At 42.5% G+C, this 19,512-nt stretch overlaps 1 protein-coding gene and 1 long non-coding RNA gene across 5 annotated transcripts in view; one reads left to right on the plus strand and one right to left on the minus strand.

The window, feature by feature from the left end:
• The window catches only part of ANK3 (ankyrin 3), a 393,627-nt gene that overhangs the window by 241,996 nt on the left and 132,119 nt on the right, over positions 1 to 19,512 (minus strand). The window lies entirely within an intron of this gene.
• Positions 12,357 to 15,584, plus strand: LOC309341615. Its single transcript, XR_014156436.1, has 3 exons — positions 12,357 to 12,720; positions 14,850 to 14,954; positions 15,138 to 15,584. It is a non-coding gene; the product is annotated as an uncharacterized lncRNA (long non-coding RNA).

Raw genomic sequence — 19,512 nt, forward strand, 5'->3', positions numbered from 1 at the left:
AGAAAAATTAATAACAACAACAACTACTACTACATCATATAAATGCCTAGAAGGGCCTATTGTCACACTTTTCCTAGAAGCCTCTGATAACAGCTCCTCCCAGTGATAATATGAAGTCAGTGTGCTTTGCCCAGGACGATTCTCAGCCCATAAATCCTCAGGACCAGCAGTAAGCTGGGTGACTTATTTGGGTGATATATTTGAGGAGGAAGAGGGGGTAAATGTTCAGGTTTCAAACTACCCAAGGCTGCTTGCTATCCTAGGGACAGCAGAGGTCATATATTAAGTCAGTGTGGCGCAGTGGTTAAGAGCGGTGGACTCGTAATCTGGTGAACCGAGTTCGCGTCCCCACTCTTCCACATGCAGCTGCTGGGTGACCTTGGGCTAGTCACACTTCTCTGAAGTCTCTCAGCCCCACTCACCTCACAGAGTGTTTGTTGTGGGGGAGGAAGGGAAAGGAGAATCTTAGCCGCTTTGAGACTCCTTCGGGTAGTGATAAAGCGGGATATCAAATCCAAAATCCAAAGTGATTTAGTGGTGCCAGAGTACTGTGCCTTTAAATTCTCTGAAACCTTGCTTAAGTAATGGTGCTTCCGCAGTCTTTCTGCCTTGCTAGGGGATGTAGTGAGCATGGACCTTGTCTCACACTAGGAGCTCTCCCAGGTGCTGAAGAACAGAATTACTTACTACCAGGAGCCTGGTCCTGCTGCTAAATGACTCCCTCTGAAAGCCAGTCCCTGCCAGGCTTCAACTGCATTCTCCAGAACGTGAAAGTAAAAGTGTTCCATCCAGTGCTTTTTTTTCCTGGGGGGATGCAGGGGTACACACACCCCTAAACATTTTGTGAATCTTTGTACTTTTGTCCATTTATTGTATTTATTTCTCCCAATTTGAACTATAAAATGGTGATTTTATTGAGTCCAAATTAGAGTACCCCTAAACATTGTTTTTAGAAAGAAAAAAAAGCACCGGTTCTATCTAAATGAACCATGTTGCTATTAAGAGGGCAGGATGAAGCAAGCTTTGCTCTCACTCCCTGAGGCCATTCTCCTTTGAGTTTTAGAATGGATTAGGATGAAGTCACCCTAATAAATCCCCAGTAAACCCTTTCTATATGCTCTCCCAGCCCATAATATTAATAAAACAGTTTCCCCCTTGGTAATCCTTCTCATAGCTAGCTTTTGGAATACACCTAAGGTTATTTTTCTCCCTCAAACAAAATTAAGTATTTAACCTGTACATCCTAAGAGGAAATTAGGTGACAATAGCAAAAAGATTGTGCCCAAATGTCACATCTATCAATTTTATTAAACTATTTGTGTTGCCTGCACTCCCCCCTCTCCTCAGCAAAATTAATCAATTCCGTCACTCTGTTGAGGTTTTTTTTCCCCCTTAAAGAAAAGGATGCCTGTGAATCACTGAAGACAGCAATAATACATTTAGACTTGAGGATCCTATGAAGATGTGAACACCTGGGTAACGATACATTTTTTATGCGTAGGTGGATTTTTCTGGAAAAGAATGACACCACCAATTACAGTATTTGGATTAACATTAAGATTCTCTTTCTTAGGTCTGACATTACGTCAGATTTATAAGAAATGAATGTGTCTGAACGGTCTATTCTAATGCCTCTTCTTGGACACGAGCACAAGGGCTGTAGCTCGGTGGCAGAGCACAATCTCTACATACAGAATGTCCCAGATTCAATTCTCAGCACTTCCAGGTAGCACTGGGAATATTTCTTGTCTGAAACCCGGGAAAGCCAAGGCCAGTGAGCGCTGATAAAACTAAACTAGGTGAGCAGATTCTCTGACAGTATAAGGAAGCTTCTTATGATATTGCAAGCCCTTTCAGGCACATGTATTTCAGAGTTTTCCTCTTTTTTTTTTTGCCAAGCAATCCCTTTCAGATTTACAAGTCCATGCAAAGTCCTACACAGCTGGTAGTGGGAATGGTCCTCACAGCAAGATAAAATAAAACAAAAACAACCCTGGAAGGCACATTGCAATTAAGCTGGAACCAGCTCCTCTGACTTGCCTTTTATTTCTAGATTGCCAGTGCCTCTCCAATTTGTCTCCTTTCAATCTAATGCGTGGCACTTCTAAAGTCCCCAGCTGTGAGATCACTCCATTCAGGAATCCCTCTAGGGGGGAAATCACATTCGAAGAACTGAGTGGCACATCCAGTAAAATCACATGGTAGGGTCTTTATTAGAATGCACCACTCCAGACTGCAGGTGAAGGTTGCATTGTGGTTGGTTTTTTTAATGCTCCCTGTTCTCCCATATGGTGTACATCAGAAAGCTTTTAAGCTTAGTCCTTTCCCGGGTATGCTAATTTTCCACATGCAAAGAGGCTTTTTAAAAAAATGCACACAAGGGAGCAATACAAAAATGAGAGCCCTCACTTGCATTGCTATGATCTCAGAAAGACTGCCTTGCATTCCTCCTTACAAACGTGAAGAGCAATGCTGAAAAACTAGTCACTGTTCACCTCCCGCTTCTGGATGTAAAAATCACCACAGGTTTCTTAATTTCAGACATGGAAGCCCCTAGATACAGTACATCAGAAAATGAGAAATGGGCTGAGGCTCTGTATCTCTCTTACAGCTGTGTAACAGCTGCAAAATGTCTTGTCAAACCTCCTTGCAATATAGACGTGATGATAAGGAAGGTTTCACTTGCTGATCACTGCTTATCAGGTAGTCGATAAAGGAACAGAGACGGTCTATAAAAAGGTGGAAATCTTCAGTACACAAGGCTTTAATATTTATATCTGTAAAATGTTATACCTGTTCAGATATGCTGCATTTAAAAGCAAACAGATTTGTGGAAGTGAGGCAGTAGTCAGATGAGTAAACAAGAAAATGCTTGCAATGACGCTCCACTTTTGCCATGTTGTTGTTGTTGTTGTTGTTGTTTTTACTCTCACTGTGCTCAGAGAGTTGTCATGTGGTAGCAGAGAGAGAGAATCATCATTGTCATCTGCTATATGGTAAACCGCCCTGCGATCCTCAGATGAAGGGCAGTATAGAACTTTAAGTAAACAACAACAACAACAACAACAACAACCAGAGCTCTAGAAACAGCACAAGCAGCTTCTGTTGGCTAGCTAGCCTTAACACAGTATCGGCCAACTGCTGGTCTTTTCCCTGAGGAAAAGGACCACAGAGCTCAGTGCCTGAGTATGTGCTTTATAAGCAAAGGTCCCAGGTTCAATCCTTGGGATCTCCAGGTAGGGTTGGGTAGTATCCCTACCAATTAGCATAGACAATACTGAGCTGGATGGGCCAATAGTCTGATTTGGTACAAGGCTGCTTCCTTTGTTCCTACGTTCCTTAGCAACATGATTTGTCAAGCGTGGGCTTGCCCGAAAATATATCTGACAATTGCGGCTCCCACAGAATCTCTGTCTAGCAAGTGTAGGCTCCCAAAGAATTCAATCTGACAGTTATTTTCAAAGAAATTCAGTTTGCTAGACAGTCGTCATTGATGGTGTCATCGTCTGTGGTGCCACTCTTCTCACATTCACTCCTGCTATGAGACGAGGAGACAGAGATCTGCGAAACTGTAGCATGGTTTCTGCAGCAAATCAATCAAGCAGGTGCTAGAATACCTTCAGAATTAATTTTGGTACAGATCCACTGACTTATTTAAAATATGTCTCTTTAGCAGCACAGAATCTACAACCGGAAAGCGGATGTAACCGATTCTGGCAGGTAGAAGAAGAAGAAGAAGAAGAGTTTGGATTTGATATCCCGCCTTTCACTCCCCTTCAGGAGTCTCAAAGCGTAACTCTATAGTCTTGAGAATTCAAATTGCATTGCATTTTTGGCATATAATTTTACTGTGTTTTGAGGTAATGGAGTTGTAGCTGTAGCACAGAGGTTGACAGCATAGAATTGTGATTTCCTGCACACACACACCCAGCTGTTCATACCAACAGAGAAAATTTGCACTGTTAAAATAATCAGATTTATTTTTCCTTAAATCCAATAAACAATGGTTTGGATATGTGGAACAGATGGCTACAGATAGCGTCCTCATTAGTATCAAGTGAATGCAGTACCAAACAGAGAGCAGTCCTATAAGATTGTAAGGGCACTCAATATCTCCACATCAAGTGATCATGTGAACCGGCAAGCAAAATACTACTATTGCTCCCCATGTGCACCTATGGTTCTGTGAACCTAGAGAAGAGGTAAGAGAAGAAAACTTCAAGTGGTAAAGAAAAGTTTGTCACTGAAGAACCACATGTAGTTTCTTTTCTGTTACTCACTGCAGCTTTCGCTTTTCAAGGCACAGCCACATTGGCCATGCAGACCTCTAATGCTAAACACTCCAGCAACATGTTAGAGTGCAAAAGTCCAATGCTGGGGAGGAAACCTAAGTAGATACCTACAGTGAACAGAAGAAGAGCCCTGCCCAAAGGTCTGTCTAGCACAGCATCCTCTTGGATAGGGTGGCCACCAAATCAGGTGGTTTTAAAAGAGGATTAATTCATGGAGGGCAAGGCTTTCAATGGCTATGAGCCATGATGTCTATATTGCCTCCAGTATTATAAGCATCATGACCCCCATCAGGGAACATGAGTGGGAGAGATGCCCTGCGTGTAGACTTCCCATAGGTATCTTTTTGGCTAGTATGTGAACAGACATGGTGGGTCTTCGGTCTGAACAAGCAAGGTTCTTTAATGTTTAGGGCAACACTTTTCAAAAGTTGCTGCAAAGAAACAATTTGATCCACAGAGGAAAATAGCCAGATCCATGAGAATATATTGCCTCAACAAGGCAAGATTTTGTATTTCCTATGTCCTAAACCTCACTTATAAAAAAAGAGAGCAGGAATTTCATTCATTTCTTTGGTTTGGTTTTGCTTACTGCTGCAGGTACATATGTACAAAGGCACAGCCTCCCTGTCACTACAATTCATGTCTGTCCTCCAGACACCCTTTCCCTTCCCTTTGCCCTTTTCTTCCACTGGATTTCCTCCTGGCTGATTTAATAGGCTACAGTTGCCCTGCAGCCTTCCATGCAGTGACATCATTGTAACGCCAGCAGTGCAGGCCATTTCCTTGTTACCTTTCGGTCAACATGCCTGCCATTTTTGTGCATTGCCTGAGTGAGAATAACAAGCAGCGGCAAAAGCAACCTTCTCCCCCCGTCCTCACCTCCCAAACAGTGGCATAGGGGAGGGGGATTCACATCCTCATTCTAAAAGGTGAAGGGGAAAAGATGCAGTAGAATGTAGCCTAGAAGTTCTATTATGACTGCTGGATTTATTGGCATATGAATGGGAGCAGAACATGCAACATGAGTAAAAATGCCCTGGACCAAAGATTCACAAATGAAACCGAAATATGTCAGTGAAACTGGTAGGACATAATTAAGAATCGCTATGAACATTTAGTCATCTAACAATTTTAATGGAAAAGGATACACCATCCCAGCTTAAATATTATTGTTTTTCGAAGATTAGCAGATTTTAAATGAGAGAGCAAATGAGACAGATTCAGCCATGAATATTCTTGATCATAAAAAGGTAAATGTAAAGGGACCCCTGATCATGGCCGACTCTGGGGTTGCGGCGCTCATCTCACTTTATTGGCCAAGGGAGCTGGTGTACAGCTTCCGGGTCATGTGGCCAGCATGACTAAGCCGCTTCTGGCGAACCAGAGCAGCGCACGGAAACGCCATTTACCTTCCCGCTGGAGCGGTACCTATTTATCTACTTGCACTTTGATGTGCTTTCGAACTGCTAGGTTGGCAGGAGCAGGGACCGAGCAACGGGAGCTCACCCCGCCGCGGGGATTCGAACCGCCGACCTTCTGATTGGCAAGTCCTGGGCTCTGTGGTTTAACCCACAGCACCACCCGCGTCCCTTTCTTGATCATACAGTATTGCTATTCACACTTACCATCTGGGCCTTGCTTCTATTAAAACTAACATATACAACTACTTCTTGCTTATCCATAAAATAAACATTGAGAGTCAGTGACAGCTTTCTTTCTATGCAACAGCCAGTTTCCAATGCCCCATCACACTCTGGCAAGGACAACAAATGGAGAAAAGAATGGGGCTATTCTGGTGCCATTAACCTGCTTGAGAAGACCCGTACTTAGTTGTGTGGGAAAGAGTAAATGAGCTGCCATTCATCCCTACGGGAAATGGTAAAATGCTGCACAAAGTTTGCAAGGAAGACAATACCAGGGGTATTGTTAATCCATTAGCCCACTCTGTGATCTTTGTGTTTCCCTGCTCCGAGTCCACCAAGCAGCTGTAGGGGGTGTGAGGACATGTGAGTGCCATCACCCCACACTTCAGCTATGTGGGAGGGAGAGTGGTAGAAGGGAGAAGGCTACAAAGGCACCGGGCCACATCCTGTGAACTGGTTCCTCCACCCTGGTCCAAATGCCAACTCCTTGTTCCCAGGGGCACTGTATGTGGGAAATGGCTGCCTCTACAGGCAATTACAATGACCCAGGAACCCAAAACAGTAATTTTCCAATGACATTTGAGGCTTTAAACTGTTGGTTATGGGAGCAAGTTAGCAGCTCTGCCAATTAATTCTAGTGGGCGGGTGAGAGAATGAGTTTACCCAGACGGACAGCAGGGGCAGAACTGCTTACAAGAGGGATGCAAATGTTCCCAGGTGGTGTCATGGCATGCTTGGGAGGCGACAACCTTGTCTTGGCCGTGAGGACGCCTTGCTGGTGAAGACTGAACATACACATTTGGTCTGCTGGGTGAATGTTATCTGGAGGCTCGCCATCACCCAGAGGGAGAATGAGGAAGACAAGTTCAAGATCCGTACTAAATGGCTGAGCAGCAACATCTACTTGCCCCGCAGCTACCCATCTCAGACCTGCACCACCTGTTCATATAGCTGCTCAACTACCTTCTGAAAGGTCAGGCTGAAGTGTCATAGTCTCCCTTTGCTCCAATGCTTGCCACTGGCCCTATGTTTCTCATTCTCCTTACAAAAACTCACTTAGCGTCCTTGGTGGGAGGCTGTTAACTCAGAAGGAAGCTCCAGTGAAGTGGTACTTTCTTCCACAATGGAAGGATCAGGGCATAGTATGGAAGCCTTTTCACCTTATTTCCATTTAAATCACCAGCTGAGACTTAACTAGCACCCAGTTTTTTCCATTCCAGTAGTTATTTATAAATTTGCATATATATGCATCAATTAGCATGCACACGCTTTATGCAAATTTTTGTCCTATGGGTGTGCACCTGAAATCTTTAAGAGCACACCTGCCAACATCCTGCAGTGTAAAGGTCCTTCTTCTAAGCGTGCTTCTAAACTGTCATTTTTCTAGTGTAAAGTCTAAAGAAGCAAAATGGGGAAATGGCTAGTGTTCAAACACTACAATTTTCCCTCTTCGGTAGGGAGCAGTAAGCTTTTCACACCTTTAACTCCTGGCATTGCTTCTCCCCAGACAGTGGAAATTGCAGAAATAATGCAACATATCTCTTCCTGTGCAGTGTAAATGAATTATATTAGCATCTGAGTTCTGTATTTCTAGCTAGTACTCTCAATTTCTTTCAAAAAGCAAAGCAGGCCTAAAATTAAAAACATATTGTGTGTGTGTGTGTGTGTGTGTGTGTGTGTATGTGTATGCACAACACAAATTCAATGGACGATCAGCTGAAGGACAGCTAATATTGAGGATGACACATTTCTCCCTTAACCTTAATTCACTTTTTCTTCTGCAGATTGCCCTGGGGCCTTTAGCTTTTCCGTCTTCTCTTATTAACACTAGCTCATAGTCGCCAGACAAATGGAATCTATCACAAAGTGTATCTTAGAGCCCTACGGTTTCTGTTTTCACAGGGAAGAGCCATCACTGAGAATGAAGTGGAAGGGGAAAGCTAGTGAGAGGGAAGAATTGCCTAAAGTGCGTGTATTTTCACATTTCAGAGCTGCGGTGTTAGGCACTGTTACACAACCAAGAGATTTATTTTCATCCAGTTTTGACAACCTTAAGGTATAATAGGTTTTTTTTTTTTGCAGAAAGATATTATGTATGACAACTGTTTCCAAACTGTGTGGCTTTGTTACTAATTTTGGGTGTGGACGGAAAAAAAATACAAGTAACCATCAGACCTAGTGTTGTTGTTGTTGTGGTTTGTTTTTTAATGTAGCGGTTACCAAGGAAACCAAAACCTCCACATTTCAAAGGTAGCACATCTTGATTCAGTGCTTAATCTCCAGCTACAACAGCAGTTGATGGATGTGCCTCAACATACCCCTGAAAATGAAGGAAACCAGGGCAGGGGAAACTGCTGACTTACACTGGAGCCAAGATGAAGAATCCCGAGACACTGGCAGTTCTGGAAGTTGCAAACAAGTAACATGACCAGCATCCTTCAAGAACCCTGAAGGTGAGATACTGCCCAGTCTCCGGGAGCTTATAGTGCAATGTTAAGGGTAGTGAGACAAGAAATAGCCAGTGCTCAGTGGTGGCCAATGTCATCCCAGGCTTTGGAATGCTCTCCCCAGGGAAGCTCACCTGGGACCCAGTTTACAATCTAAAGGCATCTTCTGTTAGGCAATGTGTAAATTTAATAAATAAAAATAATGCCTAGTTAAGGAGCGGGTATTATGTATACACTGCTGAATGCCAAAATAGGCTTCAAAGTGATTTACAAAAGTCAACTGCACAAACATTAGAATTTGAAGCCCCATAAACAATCCCATTAAAATGTCGTGGTGGTGGTCGTCATCATCATTATTAAATCCATTTTAAAATGCAAGAAAACAACTCAGCAATTAAAACTCTGGTGGAGAACAGCATGTGTTTATTCCTCTGGTCTAACGGTCCTTAGAATGAACCCCACAGACCCCACCCAGAAGTTTTTGACACATGCCTATTGGAGCCCATTTATGCTATCACAAAATGTCTCCCTGAAATGCCAAGGGGTCATGAGGTGAAGCTTTGAGAAAATCAAGCTTGACAGCAGCATTTGAACAGACTCTCTATGCTGAAATTCAAGCAGCTTAAGCATTCAGCCCCCCCTGATGAGACACCAGAAAAGGGATCATAAATCATGGATTGTGTTAAAATACACAAAATAAGTGGCATCCCTCAGGGGCCAGTTCCAAGGTCACTTTTGTGAGCTTCATTAGCAAAATGAGAGGGGAGAAACAGATCATCCCACACACCACTTCTGCTCCCTTCACAAATTAAAATAACCTATGTGGATGAAATCTCTCATTGAACTCTTCTTAGGTTTCAGGTATCCAGGTTCATGGGCCGGCAAAAAACTTGGGCTAGGGGTAGATAAGTAGACTGAAGGAAAAAGGCTGAAGGTCAAAGAAAAGCAGGGTAAAGGTAAAGTATCAGATTGAAGGCTGTAGTCTGGTGGGCACAGAGGAAGATGCAAGGAACTTTCCTGCTCAAAGTGAGAGAGGGCAGCGGCTCTAGGAGACTCATTTCATCCAGAGGCACCAAATTGGTCCTCTGGTGTCATGTGACCTTTCAGGATCTTGAGATCATGGTCTGTGGTATGACTGCCTTTGATGGACCTGCCTGAACTTCACCCTTTTGGCCAAAAATGCTGGTGGCACAGAGAGCTGGAGGAAAATACTAATTTAAAACAATTAGCGGATGTAGACTATGGCTAGTGAAAAGTATGGTTCAGCATTGCGGCTGTTAAAACCTTTAAATACGGTATCAGTCTCAGAAGCTTCAGAGTTCATTATGGTGTTTAATAGAATCACAGGATTGTAGAGTTGAAGACCCCTGAGGATCATCTAGTTTAACTCCATGCAATGCAGGAATATGCAGCTGTCCCACATGGGAATTGAACCTGTGACCATGGTATTTATCAGCACCATGCTCTAACCAACTGAGCTATCCGGTGGTTTCAGAACTTCCCTGTTTCCTTCAAGGCATTCTCATCTTGCTTAGGTGGAGTTGGGGGACCAGCAACATATGAATAGCCACACGCTTCCCATCCCCCCGTGTTAAGGGAATGATGTGATTAATTTCTCAAATCATGGTCAAAGCTTTAAGATGGTGGCAGGAGTTCAAAGTTAGCTTCTGTTCGGTCTGCTTAGATGAAACCCAGTAAGAAGGAGATATTTACCTACAAGACAGAATAACTCAGCTAAGTAAACTTGCACCTGACACTTTCGTTTCCCAGAAGCCGCCCACATGTCCACTAGCATGATGTGTGCTATTTGGGATGAATCAAGCTATTGATTAATGCAACTGATTTGGCATTGCTGGAAAAACTGGGAACATATATATCAAATTATATTTGAAGGCCACCTCTCTCTCATTTAAGGATTGCTGTTTTTCTGTGACTCATCATGATAATCACCAATGTCAACGCAAGTGCTCCCAAGCTGCATCTAAGTGGATAGTGAACAGAACCTTTAAGTGAAACAGCCTCATTCTTTCTCCATATCCCACCATATTCATACAGATTTAACAGAACTTGCCACTGGAACCCTTTTCTGTGAGAGGCCTTTCCACCACCACAGTTGTGATACAGTCAATACTGGAACTCAGATTTGGAGGGGGGGGGGGCTCGTGAAAGTTCTCAGTGGGGTCCCCTCAGTGAGGTGGGATGTACAAACTGAGAATTCTCTCATTATGCCTCTGAGATTGTGGGATGCCCTTTCAAAGGTAAGCCTGTAAGCGCTCCAATTGGAGAATAGCCTCCACCAAAGGTGTCATGGACTTTGAAGAAGCACAAACTCAGGAAGAAAGGGGGAAACTTGCTAAGAGGAAGGCACGTTTGGCAAATCCTCACCATGATCAACTCCCACCCAGAAACCTATATCCCCACAGTGGAAGAATGTGTGGATCCAGCATTGGCCTCCACAGTCACTTACAGACACGCTGTTAAGACCACATTCATGGAAGACAATCTTACTTGGCTATAAGTGATTGCCAAAGAAGAAGATGGCAGCATAGAGTGGGGGCACTGGGCCCTTAGCTTGCTTTGGGACACTGGCAGATGCCTGTTACCACAACCTTTGAAGCCATCCCTGCAGTCTTATGGTATCCTACCGCCTGCTGTGGAGTATCCGCATCCCACTACTGCCACTTCTGGACAGTCATTTGTCCTTCAGTGCCTGTGGTTCACTGTCAAATATGAGAGTTGTAGGAGTCACTGCTGGGATTCATCATTTATCTTGTTGTTCAGATCTAAGCCTTTTAAAGCATAATAGTGCACGATATAGAGCATAAAGCACATTTAATTTGGTATCTAAGTCAAGGGGATGGGGAGAGACTAATTAGAAACCTCTCGTTAGGGAGCTCGCTCTAGCTGGCTGTTGACACCAGTGATGCTGATAGGAGGGCATATTCTCAACATGCATGCAATAATGTGCTTCACATTACTTTAACATCCTCTCCATGTGTTATTTTAATTGAGGTCTCACAATTTTTAATGTGTTATTTTTATCCCCCATCTCGCAAAACTACAAAGCATATTGTAGCAGCTAGTCAATTTGCATCTTGGTCAACGACAGCACAAGTTAGCAAAAAGTGTGTCTTAAGGCAACAGCACATATTAAAAAATAAATACACGTTATAATAAGCCATGTGGTCATTTTCTGCCCCTGAGGACTATCTAACACATAATGGCTCATCAAAATATTGTATCTGTGAGCTACTTTTGGAAGAGCTTAGGCCCTGTAACAACTTTGCCAGTCCAGTTGCATCTCTATCATTTTAAAAGGATGCATCTCAGAATAATATTATTGACTGCCTGATGGCACAGACAATACACATGTACTAGTGTTATTTTGGACCAAGTTTCTTGGAGAAGGGAGAAAGAGGGGTTGGGCAAGTTATAGAGGGGTTGTGGTGAGCTGTGTGGGGATGAGGGAAGGGGTTGGGGGGCAAGCTGTGAGGGGATGGGGAAGGGAGTTGGGCAAGTTACTAGGGTCTGGGGTGAGATGCGAGCATCTTAGGGATGAGCTATGGGGGTTGGGGCGAGATAGCTGAAGGGCTGGTGTGGGTGCAGGCAGGCATGGGGGGTGAGCAATGCAAGCAGGCACAGCAGCCCCTAGAAGACAACATGAAGTTAAATGGCCTAACCTGATCTAAGGCAATTACCAATGATCAATTAGGTTTACAGAGAGTGGCAACAATATGAATCATGACAGAGACACTTTCACACAGCACGGATCGAAGGGCAGTAATTATTAAGGAAAGATCAAGATTTCTTTTTCCATTTGCCTGAGCTTGGATCCTTGAAAGAGAACAAGGAGGCAATAAGCAAGAGGCAATCCCTAGAGGCACAAGGTCAGCCACTCTCTTGCTTTTGTCATAATAGGGACTACAAATGGTAAGCAGCCTCTCCTGCTCCCACATTAACTGATGACAACAGCAGCCTTGAGTCATAATAGGGTTGCCTAGAGCACCCAAGGCTTGCCCCAGCCTGGTTCAGTGTGCTCTGGTTTCTTGTCAAGAGAAACCACTGGCTTTTGAGACACTTAGGCACCTCTTGCTCACAGTATTCTCCATCTTTGTCAGCTGAGAGTGCAGCCAATAATATATGCCCACCCATTCCATCACCAGAGGTATCAGTTCTCTTTCTTCTTTCAGGAGTGCAAAGTAGTTTCAAGGTGGGGAGAATTCATCTTGACTTAAGTTCTCAACTCTTTGGATATCTGGGAGGCCACCTGTAGGTTATAAACCATCACTGGCCAGACCTCCTACCAGAGGAAGCTAATTCTACATCCTTCTGAAACTGGTAAGTATAGCATATGGTAGTCTAAGCATCCTCTTCTTGTTCTATTTTGATCATGTTAACACAGAAGAGTTTTCCTTCTAAAATGAGGAATCTGCTCTAGTAAACCACATCTAATTAACACTTGGAGTAGCTTGGTGGGTTTTTGGTTTCTTTTCTAACAAAGAATGATAATGAACTAAATTCAGCGATCCGTAGGATCTAAAGATACCAATCTGCGCATTTCCTCCCAGAAGCCTGCATTGGAATGACTTGCACTTGCTTGTTTAACTTTATCAGCTTCTGCAAAATATTAACATTTTCCTCCAAGGCATTCAGTCATTTGGATAAAGGGCCATGCTTTACCCCCTCAATGTCCTCAGGCCTCTTTCTCACATGGAAAGCTTCCTCTATCCCAGCCAGCTGTGATGGGAGCAAATTATCTATTCCCAGAGTCAATGAAGAGAGGAGGTCAGTGGCCTAGAAGGAGAGGCATGTAGAAATTCAACAGCTGCCCTTGGCAACCCACAACCTTTGGGCAACTGGTAGGAAAAGTCTCATTTTTAGAAAGAATGTTGAGCATACACTCAGAGAACGAGGGGACATTTTCTACTCATTTGTTTTTATTGCTGGCAAAAATAATTCAGGCTGTTATACATTTAGCTAGGCTAATGTGGTGGATGAGATCAGTTGATTAGTAGAGCATTTTATTTTCATAATATGCAAATTGCATTGTGGGGATTTGGGGATCCTAGACATAGTATCCCTAGATGTCATAATAAACTCAGTGAAACTCTTTAGAGGCTTGCTGTAAAGCATAGATCTGGCACATTAGACAAAGCGACTCAAAATGTTTAATACTGGCATGACAGAATAAGGCCCTGGAAAGAATTAAGCACTACACAGCAACAGTAGCTCATGGCGTTACTGGATTCAATATAAAAAGGTTTTTGTTTTTGAGAAAAGGAAGTGCCAAACAAAAGCGGTAAGGACAAAACCTTCAGAAGCTGCACCTCTCTGACTATACAAAACATAATTATCTGGCAAAGCACTTCTGGTTTTAAAGAACTGGACCACCTTCCATTCTGATATTCAGGTTGAAGAAATACTATGCTGTAAATTGTGCATATTGAAGAAGGAGTATGCAGAATACTGGATTGTAGCACCATTTAGAACGTATCTGGGATGGAAATCTTTTCCTGCTCTTGTGTAAGACCATCAAAGAGGCAGTCTAATTCTGATGCGTTAACACATAGCGTATTGTTTTGAGCTGGGAAAAGGAGAATTCAAAATATGGCATTTCCCCACTTGTGGTCTCAGGTGGTCATATAGAATTCTACCACCCCAGTCTACCAGCTAATTTTGTATAACCCTGTAGAACAGCCATAACAATTTACAGTATTGGCATGTTCACTAGTTGAGGTGGTACTGCCCTATCACAAGCCTGCTTATTAACATTTTCACATAAGGAGTTGTTTGAAAGCATTAAAAATGAAAATAATGTTTAAAAACACCAAATGTCAAGGTGGAAAAAATTGCAAGAAGAAAAGCCATTTAATTCAGAGGTGCTACATTGAGGAGACATGTAAAAATTGAAGTGATATATAAGGTGGTCAACATCTAAAATCCATCTAAGTGCAGCCATACTTTATCAGCCTGCTTTTTTAAAAAAAGTCAGGTTCATTTCACAATAAAAAATGGGGAGCTGTGGATCCTTGATGAAATGAGGAATTAAGTGTTTTCTCTTTGATTGTGTTTTAAAGACATATTTTAAGACAAAAACAAATGTACAAGCAGGATAGTGTCTGGTGCTCTTTCTCCCCTGCAGGTTTCTTCAATGCATATTTTCATCTTCATGGATCAATACATTGCACAACACAGTGAAATATTTGAGGTTCATTTAAATGAAATTGCAAAATATTTCAGGAATCAGCTTCATTTCCTTTCTGTGCCACCCTTCCTTTCCCAATAAAATGTTTCCAGTAAAGTTGCATTGATGCTCTTCCCCTCACTTCTGCCACCACCTCGGGTCATTCCCCCCTGCCCTTCATAAGTATCATTCTTATAACACACACACGATTTCTACCAGGGTGACCCAAGTTCCATGACAAGAATAGCTACATCCTAAAATTTGAATTTCTCTTATTTTGCAGATTATACAACTTGTACTACAGTGGAACCTCTACTTACGGACATAATCCCTTCCGGAGGTGCGTCAGCTGGTCAAAACAGGATGCTAGAAGAGGCGTCTTGTGTGTGTGCATATTCGGCAGTAGTGCGCTTCTGCACATGCACAGATGGCAGAAGCTACTTCTGTGTATGCGTGAATTGCGGCAAACCCAGTGTTTACTTCTGGGTTTGCCGCAGACGCAACTTAGAACATCTGCGAAACAAGGTGTATGTAAGTCGAGGTTCCACAAATCTACTTCTTCTACTTACAGGGGAGACATAAGGAGCTATCCTGGGCACTGAGGTTCTCCCGACTTCTGGAAATCTACTGGGATTTCAGCAGGTATTGCCTATGCACTCCCAAGCATCTCTTTGCAAACTGTTATGTGGCGTTTCTCATGAAGAATAGATGTTACAGCCAGGTGTGGAGAGGTCAATGGCTTCCCATGTGAATAAGTTAATAACATTCGGCTGCTGCCGGTATGTCAAAAAGAGAATGATGGCTCTACAGAGAATTCTCCAGGATTTCTGTTGCATCTGGTCTGTATCCTGTTGCTGTAATGACTCCCTATTTTTTAAAGGCACTTAAGGCACATAAAGACAACAACATGTACTTTTTGCAAGAACATTGTGTCTGAAACATTTCAACCATGATTTAACTAGAGTGCACTAAGCAATTATTATGTTACAGTGATATCAGAATGCATCTGAGTAGCCAACATTTGCTAAGATGTCTTCATTGCTTTTTCTTCTCTGTCATATTAGTACTGAACAAGTGCAATGGTTCTGTCATATTTCATGTGGGGAATATACGTACATAAAGATATTTAAATCATATTCTGGAAAGGGGTTATTAACACATTTTCCTTCCACTCAACTTACCTTGAGCTGACAGGAGTGTAGATGCTCAAGGTCTGACAGGTTTCAAACTATTCACTGCTGGAAAGAAATCTTCCGAACACAACATTCCTATTATTACAAGATATTTTATCCTCAATATAACTATACCCTGAATATGAGGTAGGTGGAATATTTGCAAGAAACCATTACTATCTGTTTCTGAAGAGGGCTTCAGATTCCTCAAATGTAGACAGCAGAATGAGTTTGACGAAGCTTTCTCAGTCACCCCATATTCCTTAAGCTGCCCCACGTGCACTCTGAGAATTAGCAACATTGTCCAAAGGAAGAGGATGTTCTGCAGAACATTATTCTGCTGTTGAGGTCAGTAATGATTTGTTAGCTACCCAGAGGTCACTTTATGCTGAAGGAGAGGGACAGTGGATAGATAGATAGACAGATATCACACACACACACACACACACACACACACACATATGAACTGAGATCTATCCGATGTAAAGCCATTATGGAAATAACTCAATAAATGTCACTTGCATGTTCCCAAGCCAAAACATTTTCCTGCCTAAGGTGGAGCAGCAAACAGCACCCCATTCCAAGTCAAGGAGCATGGTGTCCACAGCTGACTAAGTTATTTTGTCACCTTGTGTAGAAAATCCCTTTCCTTGACAAAAAACAATAATGAACAAACAATAATTTCTTACCATTCCATGACATCCAAAAGCATTTGCCTGAAGCAGCTACCTTAGTCTGCTAACGGTAGGTCCAGTCCTGCCTTCTGGGGTGGTGAAAACACATCCTAAAGGCTATGGAAAGTTTAAGTGAACAGGTCCCTTCCAGCACACAGCTGAGGAGCAAGGGTAAGGCATCAGATCTGTTCTGGTGCTTAAGCACTCAGCCGAGCAAAGTTGAAGCAGGACTGGGAGCTCTCCTCGGTCCTGGAGACACTGCATTTGACATCCTGAGGCCTGTTACAAGTGCTTCTCCAGCACCAGTATGGAACAGTAGGAAATATTTGCATTGTTTACCTTGTGCATAACTACCTACTCTAGCAAGGGAGAGTTCTCGTACCCCACAATATTTCAATGAAGGAAATCCCAGGCTTTTGAGGATTAGTTGAGAGAAAATGGTGTGTCCTTGGACTTCGCCCATCAAAAGACAATGCCGAGTTTGAAGCATGGGAAACATTTAATGGCACAGGTTGTAGGTCACAACAATATTGATTTGCCTATCATTCATACTTGTGACCACTGCTGTTTGATTAAAGGCCAACTGGCAAGTACAAACAGGAATCTGATGAAGTATTTTTTTAAAAAGAAGAAAAGTGAAGAGAAGTGATATTGCACAAAGTCATGGAAAATCAAAGCGACCTCCCCCTATCTAAAATAGAATGTTATCCTCAAACCATCCCTGGTAATAAATCATCTTTCCCACTGTTTCCAGTGCTGGCTAATTAGAAATCTATTTGTGTGCTAACAAACATAAAAGGCCCCATTTCAGTAAAAAGTTTAAATACAAGGTTCAAGCTAAAGCAGAGGAGTTCTTGGGCTGTAATTAAAATACTAATTAGGCAGTTTATGAGAAACCCGAGTCTTTATATCAGCCGAACAATGCAAAATCACACATTTTATGTAACCGAGTCCACGTGTCACTGTATTACAATTTATAGCAATTGGGCTGTGGCTTATCAGCCCCTTAGAAGACTCAGTGATCACTGGTCTACTAAATGAGACCTGACAATATTGTTATTGCTCTCCCAATTATGTTTTCTTATTCATCTCAAGCAAACTTTCCCAATTTTACAGTGCAAAGAAAACCAGGATCTGGCATAGAATTGGGCTCCATGATAAGTTACACTTCCATGATTTTTAAAACAAGTGGAAATAATTGCCCTGGAGGCTGTGGATGCTAGTTGAAAGTGGAAGCATGTATCTGTTCAAGGCTTAAGGATATACAGCACAACCATATGACCTGTGTACTCAACAGGACTTACTCTCAGGAATGTGTGGCTAGGGTTGCAGTCTAAGTCAAGGATGTTCTTCTGCAAGTGGCAACCCATCTTTTTAAACATGGGGTTGTCTGACAACAATGGCAGGAGGGAGAAGCCCTTGTTCCCAAGCCCTGCATGTGTATACACACACACAGTGAGAGACCTCCTCCTGCTTTGTAAATCTCTTCACTGCCCTCCCCTTCCAGTTAATCACATGGCCATCTTCTCCTACTGGCAATGTTCAGCAACTGCAGGCATCTCCAAGCAGGAACCAGAATGCAGCATTCTACAGGAAGCACAAAGCAATACTACCCAAGCAGCCATCACATTTTCATCCCCCACCCCACTTTAGGTAATAAAAACAATGTAAATGTACAAATATACAACAAACAACCCCACTGTGCCTGTAATGCATAAATGTTATTTACTTAACAATACTGACAATAACTGCATGTCCACATTTTCACATGAGTGTGTTTTCCCCCAGTCCTTTAAAAATGTAGTCCTGGCAATAACACTGGCAGATCTTGCCTTAAACAGGGAAGTTAATTTACACATAATCATAACATTCCACACCTTCCCACACCGTTCTTCCACAGATACTGTTTTTTTTCTTTCAAAAGAACACTTCTGGTACTTTGCTGTATCATTTCAGCAAGCACTAATAAATTACCTACTTCTATTTCTACTTCTCATTTAGAAACAGAGCCTGTGGTGTAGGACAAAGTATATCACCCACAATATCTTAACTATTCACAATGTCTCAAACAAAAAAAGTGTGCATGGTTTTACATTAACACCAAATATGACACACACACACAAACCCCGTTTAATATGCATCACATCTTTAACATCTCCATGAAAGCAGCACTATATAATTTCCTTAATTCTCGCTGGCATGTAATGCAATTTGAACAAGATTTGGTTAAAACAATCCTGCCACATTTCAACTGCAACCCTAATGTTTATTGATAGATCGGCCCGACATAATTCCCTTACCCAACAGATATCGCCACCTGCAAATAATTGCTTAATTTTCTTTGGGATTTATCATTACTATGCTGCACAGACACCAAGAAATGGGAAAGCTGTAGCTCAGAGGTGAAGCACAAGGTCTCAGGTTCATCTCTGACATTTCTGAGTAGGCTCGGAAAGACCCCTGTTCTAAAACCCCACAGAGCCACTGCCAGTCACTGCAAACTGTAGACTAGAGGTAGACAACCTGTGGCTCTCCAGGTGTTGCTGGATTCTAACTCACATCATTCCAGACCACCAGTCATCCTGCTGGGGGTTGGTGGAAGATGGAGTGCAGCAGCATTTGAAGGACCACAAGTTTCATACCACTGTTGTAAATAAATACTGAGCTAGACAGACCAATGAACTGACTCAGTGGAAGACAGTTTCCAATGTTCCTGTGATATGATCATTTAAAAGAGAAACCAGATTTTCCATGTTGGCAAGATCTCTCTCCCTCCCCCCTGCCCCAGCACAGGCAAATTCCTGACACTTTTGCCACAAAATTCCTGACTAGTAAATATTGAAAATGTGCTACATGGGGAGGCGGCAAGGAGGCTAGAGAAAGGGTTTGTATATTATTGCTTAATTTGTTAAAAGTTGGGGGGGATTAACAAATGCAAATCACAAACTTTAATTGCATTTGCTCTTTCCCATCAACATTAATAACTGTTTGAGCCATCAGAAAGGCTTGATGATACAAAACCACATACACAAAGGAGATTCTGGTGGGACCTTGATTATTGCTATCTTTATCTCATATTTACTTAATCTGGCATTTTGTA

Source organism: Podarcis erhardii (assembly GCF_964252035.2).
Source record: "Podarcis erhardii genome assembly, chromosome: 5".
Taxonomy (NCBI): domain Eukaryota; kingdom Metazoa; phylum Chordata; class Lepidosauria; order Squamata; family Lacertidae; genus Podarcis; species Podarcis erhardii.